Here is a 16,784-nt window from a genome sequence, read left to right on the forward strand (position 1 = left end):
GTAATGGCTGGGAGAAGTCAAAGCCCCCCGACAACATCAGCATGGTGGCGCCCGCGGCTCTTCGGGGCTGTCGCTGCTCCCGTGGCAGGTACGCGCGCCGCGTCTGCAGCGTTTAAAAGCCTCCCGCGCGCGCGGGTTTCGCCTTCTTCTTCTTCTTCTTCTTCTTCTTCTTCTTCTTTTTTTTCCAAGTCGTCGTTTGGTTTTTAAGAGTCGTTTCGACGCACATCTGGACCTGCCCTGTGCCTTCGTGCCCTTTGCCCTTTGTGCGTCCCCCTCGCCCCCCCCCCCAGTTCCTTCCCGTGCTACTATATGATCACTCCTCCATCCGGATCCTCCAAGAGTCCACCCTTCACGTGCTGTGCCCCAAAACACGCGCGCCATCACATGTTTAACACGCTGGGCCAAATCACATTTACTGAGCTGATCACCTACCTGAAACACAACATGGCCCAGCCCCCCCCAGCCCCCCAGCCCCCCCCCCCCACAAGAAGGACTGGTGTGCTGGTCAGACCTTCTGCAGACTCCTGTCATCTGCATATGTGCACAACTCTCTCACGCGCAACAGCCAGCGGCGGCATCCGCCCCCCTGAACTGTCCCCTGCTCTGCATTACGCGAACACCAGTTCCTGTAAAGTTTCATAAACAGTGATGAGCGTCATGCTGCAGACAGCATGCACCCCCCCACCCCCCACCCCCGATAAGCGGCCTTGTACCGCCCTAGAGGTCCACCTCTTAAATTATATCACGGACGTACAACTTCTTTATTTGAGATGCACGCCTGAAAAAAAAGGGGGAAACTTCCAAACAGCAGCGACACAACAGGGTGTGTGAACCCCGACACCGCAATTAAAAACAAGCCGGCGCACTAATGACAAAACGAGATGCAAGGCCGGCGCCCGCGAACGGCTCGCTCCGGTTGCGGGCGCCGCCGGAGAGCTCCGCCGGGCGGGCGGCTCTCCGAGAACACGCGGGGACCCACACTTTTTAATAACATTCGCACTGAAAATTAATTAGTTCAGCCAACTGGCCTTAAAACATCCGCGTTTCTGCCGCTCGTTGGCAGAGCGAGTTTCACACCTAGATACCCAATTAGCAATTAAGCCTGCCTTTGAGTGCAGGCCTCCATTGCGGTGTGTGATCCTGCTCTGATTTGCATGCCGTTTGTTCACGTGCTGATAAGCGCAGGCAGCGGCAGCGGCGGCGGTGGCGCGGCAGCAGCCATGCGTAGTTTTAAAATTCAGCTCCAGAGCCTCTTGCAGAAGGCGAGGGGGCCTGCGGGCCACGAGGGAGGGAGAGAAATCACATGGCTGCTCTTCAAAAGGGGACCTGTGTAAGGCAGCCGGCACAGTGCGTGGGATCACACTCAGAATGCAGGTAATTTGTTCCCTGACTAATTTGGGGGAGATGGTTGTGTGTGTGTGTGTGTGCGTGTGTGCGTGTGTGTGTGTGTCTGCTGAGAGTTAAGTTCTGAAAACAGCTCAGTGGAATTGGATTTCGTCAAAGCCTTGTCATCGCAAAGGTGGAGTGCGAGGAAAATCTGTTAGGCATTATGGACGATTGCACGGAAGAGAGCCGAGGGAGAGAGACGGGCACACGTCGTGGAATCGACTCTGTGCATAACTGTAGCCCGGTGACTTCCGGTTTCTACTGCAGCGGTCATACCAGTTTCCTGTTTGTTGGCGCCTGGTATTGACCGTGGTATATTTTTGGCGACGCCTGCAAGATTTACCACGGATAAATGTCACCCACACGCACACAACTGCCCACATACTTTCCCCTGCACCTACCAGCACACTTTCCCCTGCACCTACCAGCACACTTTCACCTGCACCTACCAGCACACTTTCCCCTGCACCTACCAGCACACTTTCCCCTGCACCTACCAGCACACTTTCACCTGCACCTACCAGCACACTTTCCCCTGCACCTACCAGCACACTTTCCCCTGCACCTTCCAGCACACTTTCCCCTGCATCTACCAGCACACTCTCACCTGCACCTTCCAGCACACTTTCCCCTGCACCTACCAGAACACTTTCCCCTGGACCTACCAGCGCACTTTCCCCTGCACCTACCAGCACTTTCCCCTGCACCTCCCAGCACACTTTCCCCTGCACCTCCCAGCGCACTTCCCCCTGCACCTAGCAGCACACTTTCCCCTGCACCTCCCAGCACACTTTCACCTGCACCTACCAGCACACTTTCACCTGCACCTACCAGCACACTTTCCCCTGCGCCTCCCAGCACACTTTCCCCTGCACCTACCAGCACACTTTCCCCTGCACCTCCCAGCACACTTTCCCCTGCACCTACCAGCGCACTTCCCCCTGCACCTACCAGCACGCTTTCACCTGCACCTACCAGCACACTTTCCCCTGCACCTTCAAGCACACTTTCCCCTGCATCTACCAGCACACTCTCACCTGCACCTTCCAGCACACTTTCCCCTGCACCTACCAGAACACTTTCCCCTGGACCTACCAGCGCACTTTCCCCTGCACCTACCAGCACTTTCCCCTGCACCTCCCAGCACACTTTCACCTGCACCTAGCAGCACACTTTCCCCTGCACCTCCCAGCGCACTTCCCCCTGCACCTAGCAGCACACTTTCCCCTGCACCTCCCAGCACACTTTCACCTGCACCTAGCAGCACACTTTCCCCTGCACCTACCAGCACACTTTCCCCTGCACCTACCAGCACACTTTCCCCTGCACCTACCAGCACACTTTCCCCTGCACCTACCAGCACACTTTCACCTGCACCTACCAGCACACTTTCCCCTGCACCTCCCAGCACACTTTCCCCTGCACCTCCCAGCACACTTTCCCCTGCACCTTCCAGCACACTTTCCCCTGCACCTCCCAGCACAATTTCCCCTGCACCTTCCAGCACACTTTCCCCTGCACCTACCAGCACACTTTCCCCTGCACCTTCCAGCACACTTTCCACTGCACCTCCCAGCACCTTCCCCTGCACATACCAGCACACTTTCCCCTGCACCTCCCAGCACACTTTCACCTGCACCTACCAGCACACTTTCCCCTGCACCTACCAGCACACTTTCACCTGCACCTACCAGCACACTTTCCCCTGCACCTCCCAGCACACTTTCCCCTGCACCTACCAGCACACTTTCCCCTGCACCTCCCAGCACACTTTCCCCTGCACCTACCAGCACGCTTTCACCTGCACCTACCAGCACACTTTCCCCTGCACCTCCCAGCACACTTTCACCTGCACCTACCAGCACACGGGTGGAAAGCTTCCAGTTGTTCATATCGCGAAAAATATACCACTGTCAATGGCACGCGCCAACAAACAGGAAACTGGTATGACCGCTGCAGTAGAAACCGGAAGTCAGTGGACTACAGCGATTGAGCTCTCGTACTGTGCAATCACTCTGACTCCATGGTCGGCGTAAATGTGCACGTCTTTGCGTCCTGTTGACCCTTTAAAGCAATCTGCCCCCCCCCCAAAAAGCAACTCTCATTAGTCTACCTCAGACTTTCTTCACTGGCCATTGCACCGAGAGGATGGACCTCTAGTCACCGACATACCGATGGCTCCATGCAGACTGACACGTCCCAGATCTGCAAGTTTCCTCACCCGTCGCCATTTTGCGTTCAGTGTGGCGTTACCGCGCACGAGCGCAGCATAGTGTACACGTGACGATGTTAAAAGTCGTGTATCCCAACATTTTATTTTTTTGGACACAGGGTCGAAACTCACTTTTCAAAGTGCTGCGCTTGTTTACGCAGCTTGCTACTTTCCTTTGTTGATCCCCGTCCACAGTTTGGCCCAACAAATGTGAAACTGGCGCAGCTGCTGAGCTGCAGCGGTTCGGTAACGGTCCGCCCTGCCGAACAGCACCCCACCTAACAGCCTCATCTGTGCTTAGAGCAACACTACAGCCTAAAAACTGCAGCTTAGCAAACTAATGACGACATCATATTTGGAGGGCATAGCAGGTGAGCTCATGCAGAACCAACGCTGCAGTACTGACGGGCTCCCGTCAGCAGTCAGTCGTCCGTCCTACAATGCAACGCGCGAGGGTTTCCGCATGTCACACCAGACACCGTGAGCATTTAAGATCAGGGCGTTTAACATTCGGCTGAAGGAAGGCAGCGTGTTATTTACATAATCTAGATGGGCTGTCTGGGCTTGTCCGCCCGGGGCCACCCGTCTGAAACGGTCCACATGCAGACCTGCAGCTTAACTCCTGCAGCGACGCTGAACCTGCAAGGGGTCGTGTGGTCACCAAGGGGCAATGCATCCTGCACCTCGATTCTGACTCCCTGGAAGGTCGCACCTAAGTGCTATCAACAGGCACGGCACATTATGAAGGAGTCTAATATTGGCTGATTGTGTGGTTTTATTGAAACCACGCGAGGATTGAGTACTCGGGCTAGTTAATCCACTATACGTAAGAACACGATCCAAATCCAAATCCCAGTTGATGGTCCTGCTGCCCATATTAGCAAAAATGTGATCAGGCAAAAACTCTCTGTCTCTCTCTCTGTCTGTCTCTCTCTGTCTCTCTCTGTCTCTCTCTCTGTCTGTCTCTCTCTGTCTGTCTCTCTCTGTCTGTCTCTCTCTGTCTGTCTCTCTCTGTTTCTCTGTCTGTCTGTCTGTCTGTCTGTCTGTCTGTCTGTCTGTCTGTCTCTCTCTCTCTCTCTCTCTCTCTCTCTCTCTCTCTCTCTCTCTCTCTCTCTCTCTCTCTCTCTCTCTCTCTCTCTCTCTCGCTGTCTGTCTGTCTGTCTCTCTCTCTCTGTGTCTCTCTGTCTCTCTCTCTGTCTCTCTCTGTCTCTCTCTCTCTCTGTCTCTCTCTCTGTCTCTCTCTCTCTGTCTCTGTCTCACACACACACACACCTGTTGCTCAGCCCATGTTCTTTACAACATGATGCATCCAGCTGAGAGCAGGTTGGAGTGGAGGGTAGGTAGTGGAGAGCAGGTTGGGGTGGAGGCTAGGTAGTGGATAGCAGGTTGGGGTGGAGGCTAGGTAGTTGAGGGCAGGTTGGGGTGGAGGCTAGGTAGTGGAGAACAGGTTGGGGTGGAGGCTAGGTAGTGGAGAGCAGGTTGGGGTGGAGGCTAGGTAGTGGAGAGCAGGTTGGGGTGGAGTCTAGGTAGTGAAGAGCAGGTTGGGGTGGAAGCTAGGTAGTGGAGAACAGGTTGGGGTGGAGGCTAGGTAGTGGAGAGCAGATTGGGGTGGAGGCTTGGTAGTGGAGAGCAGGTTGGGGTGGAGGCTAGGTAGTGGAGAGCAGGTTGGGGTGGAGGCTAGGTAGTGGAGAACAGGTTGGGGTTGAGGGTAGGTAGTGGGGAACAGGTTGGGATGGAGGCTAGGTAGTGGAGAGCAGGTTGGGGTGGAGGCTAGGTAGTGGAGAGCAGGCTGGGGTGGAAGCTAGGTAGTGGAGAACAGGTTGGGGTGGAGGCTAGGTAGTGGAGAGCAGGTTGGGGTGGAAGCTAGGTAGTGGAGAACAGGTTGGAGTGGAGGCTAGGTAGTGGAGAGCAGGTTGGGGTGGAGGCTAGGTAGTGGAGAGCAGGTTGGGGTGGAGGCTAGGTAGTGGATAGCAGGTTGGGGTGGAGGCTAGGTAGTTGAGGGCAGGTTGGGGTGGAGGCTAGGTAGTGGAGAACAGGTTGGGGTGGAGGCTAGGTAGTGGAGAACAGGTTGGGGTGGAGGCTAGGTAGTTGAGGTCAGGTTGGGGTGGAAGGTAGGTAGTGGTGAGCAGGTTGGGGTGGAGGCTAGGTAGTGGAGAGCAGGTTGGGGTGGAGGCTAGGTAGTGGAGAACAGGTTGGGGTGGAGGCTAGGTAGTGGAGAGCATGTTGGGGTGGAGGCTAGGTAGTGGAGAACAGGTTGGGGTGGAGGCTAGGTAGTTGAGGGCAGGTCTGGATGGAGGCTAGGTACTGGGGAGCAGGTCTGGGTGGAGGCTAGGTAGTGGAGAACAGGTTGGGGTGGAGGCTAAGTAGTGGAGAGCAGGTTGGGGTGGAGGCTAGGTAGTGGAGAACAGGTTGGGGTGGAAGGTAGGTAGTGGAGAGCAGGTTGGGGTGGAGGCTAGGTAGTGGAGAGCAGGTTGGGGTGGAAGCTAGGTAGTGGAGAGCAGGTTGGGCTGGAAGCTAGGTAGTGGACAGCAGGTTGGGGTGGAGGCTAGGTAGTGGAGAGCAGGTTGGGGTGGAGGCTAGGTAGTGGAGAGCAGGTTGGGGTGGAGGCTAGGTAGTGGAGAGCAGGTTGGGGTGGAAGCTAGGTAGTGGAGAACAGGTTGGGGCTGAGGCTAGGTTGTTGAGAGCAGGTTGGGGTGGAGGCTAGGTAGTTGAGGGCAGGTTGGGGTGGAGACTAGGTTGTGGAGAGCAGGTTGGGGTGGAAGCTAGGTAGTGGAGAGCAGGTTGGGGTGGAGGCTAGGTAGTGGAGAACAGGTTGGGGTGGAAGCTAGGTAGTGGAGAAAAGGTTGGGGTGGAGGCTAGGTAGTGGAGAACAGGTTGGGGTGGAAGCTAGGTAGTGGAGAACAGGTTGGGGTGGAGGCTAGGTAGTTGAGGGCAGGTTGGAGTGGAGGCTAGGTAGTGGAGAGCAGGTTGGGGTGGAGGCTAGGTAGTGGAGAACAGGTTGGGGTGGAGGCTAGGTAGTTGAGGGCAGGTTGGGGTGGAGGCTAGGTTGTTGAGAGCAGGTTGGGGTGGAGGCTAGGTAGTGGAGAGCAGGTTGGGGTGGAGGCTAGGTAGTGGAGAGCAGGTAGGGGTGGAGGGTAGGTAGTGGAGAGCAGGTTGGGGTGGAGGCTAGGTAGTTCAATACATTACTGTGCACAGTTTCTATCCCTTTCCTTTGGGTCTGTACCCAGTGTGACGTCACAAACCCGGAAGCGGCATTAAGTATTCTGTAATGTCTAAAACTACGGGAAACATTACCGAGTTTTCACTTTTTCAGACCAAACTACTGCAACTGCCCCTTTAAGGCCTCCCGAACGTGGCTTATAGCGCTATTTAGATGCCTGCAGTGCTTCTTCCCTCCTTTGGTAGGCCGAAGTTAGTCTTTGATGCCATTTAAGGGGGAAGTAACGAGACGTCGAAATGACTGGAGAGACGTTGTGCACATAAGCTGCTGGAAAATGTGACGCTTTTGTTATGATAGCGCCATCAAGTGTTCGCTTCCCCACACGCCGGATATCTCATTCAAATCCACGCGTTTCTGGGTTTCAACCCGGACTACGCACACACGCACACACGCACACACACACACACACACACACACACACACACACACACACACACACACACACACACACACACACACACATACACACACCTCCAAAAAAACAACAACTTTAATTTATAGTCAGACCCCCTGTTTAAGCACCTGATCACATTAATTTCAAAGTGAGCGCCTGCGTCATAGTTTCTTGTGCAACATCGTTGAAAACTTTAACTCTATACAGTCTACTACATAACTCTATACAGTCTACTATATAACTGTACAGCCTACTATATAACTCTATAAAGTCTACTATATAACTATACAGTCTACTATATAACTGTACAGCCTACTATATAACTCTATAAAGTCTACTATATAACTATACAGTCTACTATATAACTGTACAGCCTACTATATAACTCTATACAGTCTACTATATAACTGTACAGTCTACTATATAACTCTATACAGTCTACTATATAACTGTACAGCCTACTATATAACTCTATAAAGTCTACTATATAACTGTACAGTCTACTATATAACTCTATACAGTCTACTATATAACTGTACAGTCTACTATATAACTGTACAGTCTACTATATAACTCTATACAGTCTACTATATAACTGTAGAGTCTACTATATAACTGTACAGCCTACTATATAACTCTATACAGTCTACTATATAACTCTATACAGTCTACTATATAACTGTACAGCCTACTATATAACTCTATACAGTCTACTATATAACTGTACAGTCTACTATATAACTGCACAGTCTACTATATAACTGCACAGTCTACTATATAACTCTATACAGTCTACTATATAACTGTTCAGTCTACTATATAACTCTATACAGTCTACTATATAACACTGTACAGTCTCCTGTATAACTCTTTACAGTCTGCTGTATAACTGTGTACAGTCTACTATATAACTCTATACAGTCTGCTGTATAACTGTGTACAGTGTACTGTATAACTCGATACAGTCTGCTGTATAACTGTGTACAGTCTACTATATAACTCGATACAGTCAGCTGTATAACTGTGTACAGTCTACTATATAACTCGATACAGTCTACTGTATAACTGTGTACAGTCTACTATATAACTCTATACAGTCTACTGTATAGCTGTGTAAAGTCTACTATATAACTCTATACAGTCTACTATATAACTCTGTAAGTCTATTATATAACCCTGCACAGTCTACTAAATAACTGTAAAGTCTACTATATAACTGTACAATCGACTGTATAACTCTGTATAGTCTACTGTATAACCCTGCACAGTCTACTATATAACTGTAAAATCTACTATATAACTGTACAGCGTACTGTATAACTCGGCAAAGTCTACTACCTCCCTCTGTGCAGTCTACTGTATACAGTCTACTATGTAACTATACAGTCTACTGTATAACTTGGTACAGTCTACTACCTCCCTCTGTCCAGTCTACTACATAACCCTGTACAGTCTACTGTATAACTGTGTACAGTCTACTATGTAACTCTATACAGTCTAACTGTGTAGAGTCTACTGTATAACTGTACAGTCTACTGTATAACTCTGTAAGTCTACTATATAACTGTACAATGGACTGTATAATTCTGTACAGTCTACTGTATAACCCTGCAGTCTACTATATAACTGTAAAGTCTACTATACAACTGTACAGTCTACTATATAACCCCGCACAGTCTACAATTGACTGTATAACTCTGTATAGTCTACTATACAACTGTAAATTCTACTGTATAACTGTGCACAGTCTACTATGTAACTCTGTACAGTCTACTGTATAACTGTGTACAGTCTACTATATAACTGTACAGTGTACTGTATAACTGTGTAAAGTCTGCTATGTAACTGTACAGTGTACTGTTCAGTCCAACACAGCGGTTACTTCTCATCGTGCATGGTCACATGGGCCGATATAAACCCAGACTTGCGCGAGGGTGTCGAACCTTGAAGGGTTAGCTGCGCCCGGTTACAGGTCAGAAACAAGAGAAGGGAGAAAAGAAACAAACTGGCCACAGTCTGCCACACTGTACTAAGAGTGTTGCTTGAAAAGGAAACAAACTGTCCACAGTCTGCCACACTGTACCAAGAGTGTTGTTTGAAAAGGAAACAAACTGTCCACAGTCTGCCACACTGTACTAAGAGTGTTGTTTAAAAAGGTAACAAACTGTCCACAGTCTGCCACACTGTACTAAGAGTGTTGTTTAAAAAGGTAACAAACTGTCCACAGTCTGCCACACTGTACTAAGAGTGTTGTTTGAAAAGGAAACAAACTGTCCACAGTCTGCCACACTGTACTAAGAGTGTTGTTTGAAAAGGAAACAAACTGTCCACAGTCTGCCACACTGTACTAAGAGTGTTATTTAAAAAGGAAACAAAGTGTCCACAGTCTGCCACACTGTACTAAGAGTGTTGTTTGAAGAGGAAACAAAGTGTCCACAGTCTGCCACACTGTACTAAGAGTGTTGTTTGAAAAGGAAACAAACTGTCCACAGTCTGCCACACTGTACTAAGAGTGTTGTTTGAAAAGGAAACAAACTGTCCACAGTCTGCCACACTGTACTAAGAGTGTTGTTTAAAAAGGAAACAAACTGTCCACAGTCTGCCACACTGTACTAAGAGTGTTGTTTGAAGAGGAAACAAACTGTCCAGTCTGCCACACTGTACTAAGAGTGTTGTTTGAAGAGGAAACAAAGTGTCCAGTCTGCCACACTGTACTAAGAGTGTTGTTTGAAGAGGAAACAAACTGTCCACAGTCTGCCACACTGTACTAAGAGTGTTGTTTGAAAAGGTAACAAACTGTCCACAGTCTGCCACACTGTACTAAGAGTGTTGTTTGAAAAGGTAACAAACTGTCCACAGTCTGCCACACTGTACTAAGAGTGTTGTTTGAAAAGGAAACAAACTGTCCACAGTCTGCCACACTGTACTAAGAGTGTTGCTTGAAAAGGAAACAAACTGTCCACAGTCTGCCACACTGTACCAAGAGTGTTGTTTGAAAAGGAAACAAACTGTCCACAGTCTGCCACACTGTACTAAGAGTGTTGTTTAAAAAGGTAACAAACTGTCCACAGTCTGCCACACTGTACTAAGAGTGTTGTTTAAAAAGGTAACAAACTGTCCACAGTCTGCCACACTGTACTAAGAGTGTTGTTTGAAAAGGAAACAAACTGTCCACAGTCTGCCACACTGTACTAAGAGTGTTGTTTGAAAAGGAAACAAACTGTCCACAGTCTGCCACACTGTATTAAGAGTGTTATTTAAAAAGGAAACAAAGTGTCCACAGTCTGCCACACTGTACTAAGAGTGTTGTTTGAAGAGGAAACAAAGTGTCCACAGTCTGCCACACTGTACTAAGAGTGTTGTTTGAAAAGGAAACAAACTGTCCACAGTCTGCCACACTGTACTAAGAGTGTTGTTTGAAAAGGAAACAAACTGTCCACAGTCTGCCACACTGTACTAAGAGTGTTGTTTAAAAAGGAAACAAACTGTCCACAGTCTGCCACACTGTACTAAGAGTGTTGTTTGAAGAGGAAACAAACTGTCCAGTCTGCCACACTGTACTAAGAGTGTTGTTTGAAGAGGAAACAAAGTGTCCAGTCTGCCACACTGTACTAAGAGTGTTGTTTGAAGAGGAAACAAACTGTCCACAGTCTGCCACACTGTACTAAGAGTGTTGTTTGAAAAGGTAACAAACTGTCCACAGTCTGCCACACTGTACTAAGAGTGTTGTTTGAAAAGGAAACAAACTGTCCACAGTCTGCCACACTGTACTAAGAGTGTTGTTTAAAAAGGAAACAAACTGTCCACAGTCTGCCACACTGTACTAAGAGTGTTGTTTGAAGAGGAAACAAACTGTCCACAGTCTGCCACACTGTACTAAGAGTGTTGTTTGAAAAGGAAACAAACTGTCCACAGTCTGCCACACTGTACTAAGAGTGTTGTTTAGAAAGGAAACAAACTGTCCACAGTCTGCCACACTGTACTAAGAGTGTTGTTTGAAAAGGAAACAAACTGTCCACAGTCTGCCACACTGTACTAAGAGTGTTGTTTAAACAGGAAACAAACTGTCCACAGTCTGCCACACTGTACTAAGAGTGTTGTTTAAACAGGAAACAAACTGTCCACAGTCTGCCACACTGTACTAAGAATGTTGTTTGAAAAGGAAACAAACTGTCCACAGTCTGCCACACTGTACTAAGAGTGTTGTTTGAAAAGGAAACAAACTGTCCACAGTCTGCCACACTGTACTAAGAGTGTTGTTTAAAAAGGTAACAAACTGTCCACAGTCTGCCACACTGTACTAAGAGTGTTGTTTGAAAAGGAAACAAACTGTCCACAGTCTGCCACACTGTACTAAGAGTGTTGTTTAAAAAGGAAACAAACTGTCCACAGTCTGCCACACTGTACTAAGAGTGTTGTTTAAAAAGGAAACAAACTGTCCACAGTCTGCCACACTGTACTAAGAGTGTTGTTTGAAGAGGAAACAAACTGTCCAGTCTGCCACACTGTACTAAGAGTGTTGTTTGAAAAGGAAACAAACTGTCCACAGTCTGCCACACTGTACTAAGAGTGTTGTTTGGATAGGAAACAAACTGTCCACAGTCTGCCACACTGTACTAAGAGTGTTGTTTGAAGAGGAAACAAACTGTCCACAGTCTGCCACACTGTACTAAGAGTGTTGTTTGAAGAGGAAACAAACTGTCCACAGTCTGCCACACTGTACTAAGAGTGTTGTTTGAAGAGGAAACAAACTGTCCACAGTCTGCCACACTGTACTAAGAGTGTTGTTTAAAAAGGTAACAAACTGTCCACAGTCTGCCACACTGTACTAAGAGTGTTGTTTGAAAAGGAAACAAACTGTCCACAGTCTGGCACACTGTACTAAGAGTGTTGTTTGAAAAGGAAACAAACTGTCCACAGTCTGCCACACTGTACTAAGAGTGTTGTTTAAAAAGGAAACAAACTGTCCACAGTCTGCCACACTGTACTAAGAGTGTTGTTTGAAAAGGAAACAAAGTGTCCACAGTCTACCACACTGTACTAAGAGTGTTGTTTGAAGAGGAAACAAACTGTCCACAGTCTGCCACACTGTACTAAGAGTGTTGTTTGAAAAGGAAACAAACTGTCCACAGTCTGCCACACTGTACTAAGAGTGTTGTTTAAACAGGAAACAAACTGTCCACAGTCTGCCACACTGTACTAAGAGTGTTGTTTAGAAAGGAAACAAACTGTCCACAGTCTGCCACACTGTACTAAGAGTGTTGTTTGAAAAGGAAACAAACTGTCCACAGTCTGCCACACTGTACTAAGAGTGTTGTTTAAACAGGAAACAAACTGTCCACAGTCTGCCACACTGTACTAAGAATGTTGTTTGAAAAGGAAACAAACTGTCCACAGTCTGCCACACTGTACTAAGAGTGTTGTTTGAAAAGGAAACAAACTGTCCACAGTCTGCCACACTGTACTAAGAGTGTTGTTTAGAAAGGAAACAAACTGTCCACAGTCTGCCACACTGTACTAAGAGTGTTGTTTGAAAAGGAAACAAACTGTCCACAGTCTGCCACACTGTACTAAGAGTGTTGTTTGAAAAGGAAACAAACTGTCCACAGTCTGCCACACTGTACTAAGAGTGTTGTTTGAAAAGGAAACAAACTGTCCACAGTCTGCCACACTGTACTAAGAATGTTGTTTGAAAAGGAAACAAACTGTCCACAGTCTGCCACACTGTACTAAGAGTGTTGTTTGAAAAGGAAACAAACTGTCCACAGTCTGCCACACTGTACTAAGAGTGTTGTTTAGAAAGGAAACAAACTGTCCACAGTCTGCCACACTGTACTAAGAGTGTTGTTTGAAAAGGAAACAAACTGTCCACAGTCTGCCACACTGTACTAAGAGTGTTGTTTGAAAAGGAAACAAACTGTCCACAGTCTGCCACACTGTACTAAGAGTGTTGTTTGAAAAGGAAACAAACTGTCCACAGTCTGCCACACTGTACTAAGAGTGTTGTTTAAAAAGGAAACAAACTGTCCACAGTCTGCCACACTGTAATAAGAGTGTTGTTTGAAGAGGAAACAAACTGTCCACAGTCTGCCACACTGTACTAAGAGTGTTGTTTAAAAAGGTAACAAACTGTCCACAGTCTGCCACACTGTACTAAGAGTGTTGTTTGAAAAGGAAACAAACTGTCCACAGTCTGCCACACTGTACTAAGAGTGTTGTTTGAAGAGGAAACAAACTGTCCAGTCTGCCACACTGTACTAAGAGTGTTGTTTGAAGAGGAAACAAACTGTCCACAGTCTGCCACACTGTACTAAGAGTGTTGTTTAAAAAGGTAACAAACTGTCCACAGTCTACCACACTGTAATAAGAGTGTTGTTTGAAGAGGAAACAAACTGTCCACAGTCTGCCACACTGTACTAAGAGTGTTGTTTGAAAAGGAAACAAACTGTCCACAGTCTGCCACACTGTACTAAGAGTGTTGTTTAAACAGGAAACAAACTGTCCACAGTCTGCCACACTGTACTAAGAGTGTTGTTTAGAAAGGAAACAAACTGTCCACAGTCTGCCACACTGTACTAAGAGTGTTGTTTGAAAAGGAAACAAACTGTCCACAGTCTGCCACACTGTACTAAGAGTGTTGTTTAAACAGGAAACAAACTGTCCACAGTCTGCCACACTGTACTAAGAATGTTGTTTGAAAAGGAAACAAACTGTCCACAGTCTGCCACACTGTACTAAGAGTGTTGTTTGAAAAGGAAACAAAGTGTCCACAGTCTGCCACACTGTACTAAGAGTGTTGTTTGAAAAGGAAACAAAGTGTCCACAGTCTGCCACACTGTACTAAGAGTGTTGTTTAAAAAGGAAACAAACTGTCCACAGTCTGCCACACTGTACTAAGAGTGTTGTTTGAAAAGGAAACAAACTGTCCACAGTCTGCCACACTGTACTAAGAGTGTTGTTTAGAAAGGAAACAAACTGTCCACAGTCTGCCACACTGTACTAAGAGTGTTGTTTGAAAAGGAAACAAACTGTCCACAGTCTGCCACACTGTACTAAGAGTGTTGTTTAAACAGGAAACAAACTGTCCACAGTCTGCCACACTGTACTAAGAATGTTGTTTGAAAAGGAAACAAACTGTCCACAGTCTGCCACACTGTACTAAGAGTGTTGTTTGAAAAGGAAACAAAGTGTCCACAGTCTGCCACACTGTACTAAGAGTGTTGTTTGAAAAGGAAACAAAGTGTCCACAGTCTGCCACACTGTACTAAGAGTGTTGTTTAAAAAGGAAACAAACTGTCCACAGTCTGCCACACTGTACTAAGAGTGTTGTTTGAAAAGGAAACAAACTGTCCACAGTCTGCCACACTGTACTAAGAGTGTTGTTTAGAAAGGAAACAAACTGTCCACAGTCTGCCACACTGTACTAAGCGTGTTCTGTACTGTGCCGCAGCTTGGACTCACACACTGCACTGACGTGTGTAGAATAGTTACCTCCCGCATTACAAAATAAGAAAAAAAAAGCCCTCCGGCAAAAAGTCACTCCACAATGGCGTCTTTCATTTGGAGATCTGGGGCAGTCAGGAAATGGAAATGGTTTTTTTTTTGTGGTTTTTTTTTGTTTTTTTTTTCCAAAAGGGACCGACCGAGTCGAAGAAGCCGTGACGGGGACGGAGGGACGCCGCGTGAGCCGAGTTAAGAGGCGCGAGTTAACACGGAACGAGGACGACGGGAGCGGAGACGGCCAGCCCCGCGCGTCCAGCAGGAAGGGAGCTCTCCGGAGTGCTCTTTCTCTTTCCTGCTCCACCGACCTGCGCTCCCGTCCCCCCCCCCCCTACTCGGCCGAGCCGCGGCGGAACCCCGCAAAACGCACATAAATCGCGGCGATCACCGCGGAACAAAAGCCAGGAAGTGGTTAAATATGTATTATTTTTTTGTTTTTTTTTCTAAGCAGGGGGTAAGAACTGCGCCGCTCGCGTCGGCTAGCACATGCGTAAACGCGGCTGCGCCTCCATGCCCCGCTCTTTCCCCACAGCCCCGGCAAACGAGAGCAAACCAAATAAATCTCCGCTTACCTGCAAACACGGAACGGCGCAAAGTAGCTTTTTTTTTTTCTCTTCCTCGTCTTAACGCGAGAGTCTTTCCCCCCCACCCCCCTCCGGTCCGGTTTTGGCCCACGATCCGCTTCCCTTCTTACACCAGCGAGAAATGCAATAGCTTGGCTAAGGTAGACAGAACAAAATACAGAGAGTACTTGCTCCGGGGGGGGGGGGGCTCCGAAACCCCTCAAGGCAAAGATCAGGATACAATTAGCTCATGTCTCTGCCCCGGTCTGCACCGATCCGCGGAGCCGAACTCCCAGCGAGGCGCATCACAGCAGCAGCCTCCTGCTTTGTTCACTTTATGTTTTATAAAAAAAATTGAATAAAGATATCTAATTTTTTTTACCCCCCCCCCACCCCACCCTTTGCAAATACACCCTCGATCGCTCCTGCCGCCAACTTGCCTATTGCCTCCCTCTCTCGCAGAGAAAAGCTGATTTTAATCGTTATGATTAGTTTTGATGTAACGTTCCCCCGGGCGATTTCTACAAATGGATGGAGTGTTTCTTCGCCAGGGAGGAAAAGCAGCAGATGATGATAATTATATAGATTGTTGGTTGGGTCCTTTGATTCCCCCACCCCACACACACACACACACACACACACACACACACACACACACGCACACACACCCTCACCCCTCCCCTCCCCTTCCCTTCCCCTAGCCCTGTCTTTTAACGTGCAGCCTCGTCTGTGCTTCTCGGCGCCTGCACGAGGTTTGCACGCGTGCACACTACGCGCATCAGGACAACTTGTTGATCACTCCACAATTAATTTGTTAAATACCCGAATTACATTCTCACGGTGTAGTTTCCTTTGCTTTGTTTTTTTTTTCGTAGCTACTCTTTTCTGGCCCCCTTCCTCCCTCCCCCCCCCCCCATCCATCCCTCCTGTGGCCGAGCTCCAGATGACGTAGTTGTACAAATAAGCGCTTGCAACTTGCCCCCAATCAAGTCTGAATCGGTGCCCGAGGCTGATGCGCGAGCTCATTTCAGACGTGCAGCCATGCGTGCATCGCGGGGAGATGGAGGCACTTCTCGGGCTTCGTACATTTACATCCACTACAGGGACACGGGGTAGTGGAGGAGCCGCGTGCTACAAGTCGTCCCTCTCCTGAAACCCCCCCCCCCCTAACCGTCTGAGGTGGACCGGCAACGTGCGTAATGGCTCCGCCGGCGCGCCCAGCGTGATTCTGCGCACATCCGGACGCGTAACCGACACGGTTATTCCTCGTCTGCAGGATCACCGCTTATCCTAACATGTCATACGTCCGTGATACAATGGAGAAAGGTTTGAAGCGCCCTCTCTTTCGCCCCCTGCTGTCGGAAGTCGGGCCGTGAACGCAAATGTGCCTGGGTCCGGCCAGCCAGCACAGGTTGAAGTAAAACAGAAAAAAGGCAACGCAATCCAACACACGACCGCTGGTTTTGCGTTACTAAATGTGAAACGACTTGTGAAAGTGGCCAACCTTTA

The 16,784-nt window shown here is 48.3% G+C and overlaps 1 protein-coding gene across 1 annotated transcript in view; it reads right to left on the reverse strand.

Moving 5' to 3' along the window:
- Positions 1–15,646, reverse strand: part of kctd1 (potassium channel tetramerization domain containing 1) — a 26,296-nt gene extending 10,650 nt beyond the window's left edge. The window contains exon 1 of the mRNA XM_056293319.1: positions 15,285–15,646. The gene's annotated coding sequence lies outside the window, so the exon portion shown is untranslated. The remainder of the gene's footprint in view (positions 1–15,284) is intronic.
- Between the last annotated feature and the right edge of the window lie 1,138 nt (positions 15,647–16,784).

The sequence above is a fragment of the Lampris incognitus genome, chromosome 14, assembly GCF_029633865.1.
Source record: "Lampris incognitus isolate fLamInc1 chromosome 14, fLamInc1.hap2, whole genome shotgun sequence".
Taxonomy (NCBI): Eukaryota; Metazoa; Chordata; class Actinopteri; order Lampriformes; family Lampridae; genus Lampris; species Lampris incognitus.